The 7,109-nt window shown below is 45.8% G+C and overlaps 1 protein-coding gene across 1 annotated transcript in view; it reads right to left on the bottom strand.

Annotated features, from left to right (window-relative positions):
• FRS2 (fibroblast growth factor receptor substrate 2) overlaps positions 1-1,631 on the bottom strand; it is a 41,037-nt gene extending 39,406 nt beyond the window's left edge. Inside the window, exon 1 of the transcript XR_014516602.1 lies at positions 1,227-1,631. The gene's annotated coding sequence lies outside the window, so the exon portion shown is untranslated. The remainder of the gene's footprint in view (positions 1-1,226) is intronic.
• Positions 1,632-7,109: the final 5,478 nt, after the last annotated feature.

Raw genomic sequence — 7,109 nt, forward strand, 5'->3', positions numbered from 1 at the left:
GTTGTTATAAAAAATTCTATGGGACACATTTTTTATCATAATACTTTCTATTTGCTGGTGCAGAACAAAATACTGCCAACACCAGGGATAATTTTTTGTCCTCATCTCCTTTTGGTTTTCAGAACGAAGTCTTTGTATGGGCACTTAAATCTGCTTCCCTAAATCCATGTTCTTTTCCTAACACTATACATTAGCTGAGATGAAAAAAAGGCCTTTATTCTCAAAAGAAAATTCAAATTCAATTGGTATTCATTTTGTCCCACAAGTTTTTCATGCGGGGGGGGGGGACAACACCCACACCCAAAATCTTTAATGGTAACTAGCTAAAATGTGAAGGCATTGCTATATTTTATGCAAGTAACAACATTCTGGAAGAATGCAGTTCTACTTCTGCGTAAGTTTTGCCATGAAAAGGCAGGTTCAGATTTTCTTCCAGGTGAAAACAGTATACATGCACTCACTGCATTTCTACAGCCAAAACACACATAAGCAACTTTAAGCACGGACAAACGGGAAGGAGTGAATGGTCTATGGAGGTTATTCTCCACCCCTAACTAGGTAGGATCCAGGGACAAACTGCCTCTTAACCAAAAAAACCAGGAGGAGAAAGACGCTAGACGACCCCTGAGACCTACACCTGGGAAAGAAACGCTTGGCGTCAACACACCTCGACGGTCGCAGCCTCCAAGGCAAATCACCCCGTGTGATTACAGGACCATCCGAGCCCCGGGAGGTGCCCAGCCTTAAACCGCAGTCAGGGCGGCAGACTGTTTACACCAGTCCGCCGCCGCCACTTACTCACCCCACCAGAAGCGCTTCACGTTCTGCACACCAAGCACTTTCTCTCACTCACTCACTCTCACACACATTCCCTCCCTCAGGCACCCGCCGCCCTTCCCACCTCTCTGCCCCCTCTCCCGAGCCTTGTCCCGGCGTCTGCAAGAACCGCCGCCGCCTTCCCGCTTCTCTCCCTCGGCTTCTCCTCCTAAAAACTGAGGGGGAATGGGCGGGGGTTTTTTGGGGGGGGGAGGAAAGACACACACACACACACACACACAGAGCCCGCCTTCCCACCCTGCAGCCGAAAAAAGAAAGCGGCCCCCTCAGCCCGCCAAGCCAGGCCGAGGAAGCGAGCGGAGAAAGCGGAGGGAGCTCCCCGCAATGGAGGCGCCCGGCCCGGGGCAAGGGGGGGGTGAGCTGCCGCCGCCGCCGATTTCGGCGCTTACCTTCTTCATGAGGCCAAGGCACCTCCGGGTGGCCGAAGGGAGCAGCCCGGAGGAGTCCTTCGCTGCCTGGTCTCCAACCCCGAGAGCTGCCGTTTCCCGAGAGCGGCAGCCACAGGCCTCGCTCTGGGCCGGACTCTGCCCAGGACAACTTCCTAGGCCAAGCGGGCAACTCCTTCCGGAGCAAAGGAACAGAAGGGCTGAAGGGAGAAAGAGCGCGAGCGGGGGCGCGGAGGGGCGGGGGGAGAGCGCCGGTCTCCCTCGGTGTGAGGCTCCTCGCCCTGCCCAGCGGGAGAGGGAAGGGGGAAGAAGAGAGGAGGTTGGCCGCGGCAGCAGCAGCAACCGCCACCCACAGACCGCCTAGGCCTCGCCTTCGAGGGCGCCACCTTTCGCCGTTGCTATGCAACGCCTGCTTGGGGATGGGGGGGGGGAGGCGTTTTGCAGCTCCTGGAAATCACAGCACCAGGAAAGGGGGGAGCGTTTTTTTCAGGGCGGGGGGAGTCACTGTGAGCGCGACGGTTATCCCCTGATTTGCATGTCAACGGAATCGCCTCCTGAATAAATACGCTCGGGCTGCATTCCTATGCAATTCTCTCTTTGCTGAGGGAATTCAGTCAAGAGTCCTGCGCGGCTCCTTAAAAAAAGCCTAGCTAGCGAGTTTTATTATATCGTGGTTTTGAGTCCACGGAAGCTTATGGCATAATAAATGCGTTGGTCTTCTTAGGTTCCACACGGCTCTCAGTTGGTTTTGCTGTAAGACTTACTACCAGCCTTGATTTCTTTTTTTTCCTTTTGAGCTGCCATGCATAGGGTTACACTGTTAAGGTCACAATTGATAAAACAGTTTACATACAAGTGTACTGGTTTCTGTGGTTGATTTTTGCATAATCCCTTCTCTCCAAGGGCATGGGGGTCAATGCTTAGGAAGAAATGGGAGGCTGCATTTTTACTTTAGATTTTACTACAACAACAAGAATAATAAACAAAAAACACTGGAAACTCAAGAGATAATTTCAGCCACAGCAATAGACATTATTTTGCATCTGATGAAATTGGTTCTAGGCAGGGGGGAAAACCACCAATAAGACTGCAATTCTTAAACTTCCAAGGGGCAAAATTCCCTCCAACTAAGTGGGGCTTGCTTCCAATATAAGATTGTGCAGGAACATCTGTTAACCTTTGAGATGCTGCAATATACTCTTAACGCCAGATAAATGATGGCGTGAGGTATTCTGATCATATTTCCTCCCTGCTGATTTAACACAGATTATCAGTATGTTTACCCTAGTCTTACCTTTAACACCCTAGTGGTGTCCAAACTTTTTTCAAAGAGGGCCAGATTTGATGAAGTGAAGAGCCGACCAAAGGGCCAACCAAAGTTGTTGAGGTTTTTTTAGAACTGAAGTTGCTGAGGTGTTTTTTAGGATTTTACCCCAGGAAATAAACTGCCACAGGGGCCGGGATTAGGCCCCTGAAACAGACTTTGGACATACCTGCCCTAAATGGTATGGGACTGATATACCTTAAAGGCTTCCTGCTGCCATACCTAGAGATAAATTTAGATATGTAGGAGCTCATCATCATTGTTCCCATAGCTACACACTCCAAAGATGATGTAAAGGTAACTACGTTGGTTCATGAACAAATGTGTACATACGGTGTGTATGATATTGTATCATACCACAGAGCATGGATAATGCCCATTTTATCAATAATACCCATTGGATAGTACCCATTTTATTAGAATCAACTGGCAGTCATATAGTAGTGAATTGCCAATGACTGGTAGAGCAGTAAGCAGGCTGGACTTTGGCTAGGAAGTCCTGGATTCACATCTCTGATGAGCCATCAAGTTTGCTAGGTGACCTTGGGTCAGTCACTGCCTGAGCCTAGCCTAAGGGATCATGTGCCAAGCTGGAGCAACCCCCCAGCCCCCCAAAGTTTACAACATTGGTAAATACCATGTCAGCAGATGGCTATCGCTGCTGCTATGACATTGCTCTCCTATGTTCCTGCTTCACTGCTTCCATATGAACCTGTTCAGGCACTATGTCAAGCAACGGAGGCCCTGCTGATGCCACCTGCTCCTCTGAAGAAATAGTAGTGTCTAGGTGGCAACATGCTCACCCCAAAGAGGCTCCCTGCTCACTTTCCATGACTTTCAAATAATAGTTTGGGGCTTAATTTTTATCCGTTGTGGTTGATCTATTACTCTGTGTTTTATATTTGATGCTAATTGATGGACTGATTTAAAGTCACGTATGGTAAATCACCTGGAGGTTCATTGATAGCAAGGCAGGATATAAATATTTTAAATAAAACAGAATGACAGTTTTGAAAATAGTCATACTGGCACAATGTGCACAGTGAGTAAAACTAATCACAGTTAATACTGAATTTCATCAAAATGGATTATTAGCTTATTATTCAAACTAATACTGAATTTCATCTGAATTACTATCCAAATTTATTTCCAGTTTTACCACTTGTGATGGCCTGGGACTCGGGCTCAGGCTTGGAACCAGAGGAATCTCAGTCCGCACCGGATCCTTTGCCTCAGGCAGTGTCTGAACCGAGTCTGGGGCCTGATTCTGAAGAGCCCCAGTCTGCACAGGTTCCCCTGCAACAAGCACCAGCTGGGCTGAGTCAGGGACCTGAGCCTGCCCTGGCTCCAGATGTGGGGATTTCCTCGTTGCCTTCACCTGGGCAATCACTTACAGCTGCTCCACTACCAGTTGGGTCAGGAGAGGCTGAGACGGTCTCTGGGTCTAGTAACCTACCAACATCTCCTGAGGTGCAGAGACTAAGGTCTGAGAAAAGGAGAGACCTGAGTCTCGCAGGAGGAGTGCTTGCTTCGGGCGAGACAGGGAGGTGAGTCACCAGGGGAACAGGACCGCCGTTACCCCGACAAAGATAAAAGCCTGTCGGATCCCACCCTAGGTCCAAAGTATGCCCTACTGAATTTGATGGGGCCTGGTCCCAAGCAAGTGCACATAGGATTCCTACAGCTGTTACTTTATGCACACATTAATGGAAGAAAGTCCCCGAATTCAGTGGGACTTGCCGTTTTGTAAACATGCATTGGATATGGCTGCTGGTTTGTGCTTGTAATTATTATTTTGTATTATGTTATCTGTTCTATGCCTTCAAAGACTCCAGCAAAGCAATATTGGAGATGAAGAAATGTCCCACATCTGGTTATGGAATTCTCTGGCACTCTCTGAATTTTGTCATATTGCTAGATCTCTGGTGCTTATATAACCTGAATCTTCCGAGAAAAGTCAAACCAATTAGTGTGTGAAAGCTAATTTGTGCTATTAGCACGCTTTTGTTCATTAAATGTTGTCTTGGTAGCTATATGCTTTCAACTGCCACATTGTTTTCCCCTACCCTATTTCATAAAGTATATGAATAAAAACTACTGGGAAATAGTATTAATAATATCAGATTTGAGTTACAAGCTCAGTGAATCTGAACTTAGAATACGGTTTGTAGATCATGGCATAGGCATAAGATTGACATAACTATAATATGACACTATATCCTCCATGATACCATCAAACAAGCCTCTAGCCACCTGCTGAAAGGCATTCAGGAATATCCTGAGTTCACACACATCTGACTTAAGGATCAACACATGCAAATTTAGCTGTCAAGTGGAGGATACTCAAACTCCTCAATGAGATCCATCCCCTCAATGAAGGTGATTTGAAGGCAGGTCACAGACAGAGAGAGAGATGCCTAGGTTCAAATAATTGCTCCCTATCAAAGTCTTTCACCCTTTTGTTAAGCAGACAGGGTGGCCAGTTTTAACCATTTGTCACTATTCTGAAAGGAATTATGGAAATTGTTGTTGTTGTTTAGTCGATTAGTTGTGTCCGACTCTTCGTGACCCCGTGGACCAGAGCACCTTCCACTGTCTACCGGAGTTTCGTCAAATTCATGTTGGTCGCTTCTATAACACTGTCCAACCACTTAATTCACAACCACCTCCCCCTCCTCTGGCATGCCTTGGCAAAATGGTATTTAAAAGCCTAGATTCAAAGGCTAGTTGGCTCTCATAGCTCCAAAAGGGCAGCACTTACTCAGTGCTCCCCAGGACTCAGTATACTTAGGCTTCACTCTAAGGGCAGGTATATCCCCCCCCCCCCGCTTTCTCCTTCTGTTGTTTTTTAGTCGAGTCCAACTCTTCGTGACCCCATGGACCAGAGCACGCCAGGCACTCCTATCTTCCACTGCCTCCCGCAGTTTAGTCAAACTCATGCTGGTAGCTTCGGGAACACTGTCCAACCATCTCGTCCTCTGTCATCCCCTTCTCCTTGTGCCCTCCATCTTTTCCAGGGTGTCTTCTCTTCTCATGAGGTAGCCAAAGTATTGGAGCCTCAGCTTCAGGATCTGTCCTTCCAGTGAGCACTCAGGGCTCATTTCCTTAAGAATGGATAGGTTTGATCTTCTTGCAGTCCATGAGACTCTCAAGAGTCTCCTCCAGCACCATCATTCAAAAGCATAAATTCTTCGGCGATCAGCCTTCTTTATGGTCCAGCTCTCACTTCCATACATCACTACTGGGAAAACCATAGCTTTAACAATACGGACCTTTGTTGGCAAGGTGATGTCTCTGCTTTTTAAGATGCTGTCTAGGTTTGTCATTGCTTTTCTCCCAAGAAGCAGGCGTCTTTTAATTTCGTGACTGCTGTCACCATCTGCAGTGATCATGGAACCCAAGAAAGTAAAATCTCTCACTGCCTCCATTTCTTCCCCTTCTATTTGCCAGGAGGTGATGGGACCAGTGGCCATGATCTTCGTTTTTTTAATGTTGCGCTTCAGACCATATTTTGCGCTCTCCTCTTTCAATTTCATTAAAAGGTTCTCCTCCTAGTGTGGGTTTATTATGGCAAAGGTGTCATGCCCATGTTCCTGAAGGCCTTTAGAATAGTTAGGGAATCTTTTAGTCTTTAATTAAGGTGTGTATGTATCGTAATTTGCTACCTGCTTAGACTGTAACTTTGCTGTCTAAAGCAGCATTTTCTGTCACTCCTATTTTCTATAATAAACCAAGCTTTCTTTATTTCTTTGTGGATGAGCTTCTTGTGGGCATAAGGGTAAGGGTTAGCACCCATCCATAACAAGCACACATCCTAACTCCAGCAAAAGATCCTAAAACCTCTCAGCAGTGTGTATACAAACATACATGAGCGCTGGCTGTGCACATGTGAGTCCAGGAACGCATGCATAACAAAGCAACATATCGGATAAATGTTGCTCAGAGTTTTTATATTAGCACAATTTTTGTTATGCCAAAATTATTAAAATTAAATAGACATGTGAATTTATTATTTACCAAAATTATATATTTAGGAAACAATTAACTTCAGAATTTATTGATAGGAATGTATCTAGTCTACCCGCAAGATTCGTAATCATTTTTAGTAAAACTGGAACCATTATTCTATTTCATTGCGCAGTGTTGGATAACCAGGAATAAGCTGTTGTTAACAAATAAAAATCTGTATATCATTTATTTCTATCTTGCTTAAGAGTTAACTTTCTAGTAGTTTTTTTAAAAATACAGAAAGCCACAACCAAATATCCTGCAAGAGGGTAGCCTCCTTAGGTCTTTTGTTCTGCATCCTGATTGTAACCATGTTCTGGTCCGTACTTTTAAGTATGCTATGCATTGCAGCCTTAAATTGCTCACATATCATTGTCTGTGTGGTTGGGGCCTGCATCTGCTGCTCTTTCTCCCAAGGCATCTCAATCTTGACCTGTCATGCCCCTATTATTCCAGTCCTTGCACTCTTAAAAGAAAGAGCAGCTATTGTGTGGTGCTTTTGTGATGGAGATTAGACGGCATAGACGACATATTTTCACCTGTGACCTATATTG

The sequence above is a fragment of the Podarcis liolepis genome (assembly GCF_965112155.1).
Source record: "Podarcis liolepis genome assembly, chromosome: 10".
Lineage (NCBI taxonomy): Eukaryota > Metazoa > Chordata > Lepidosauria > Squamata > Lacertidae > Podarcis > Podarcis liolepis.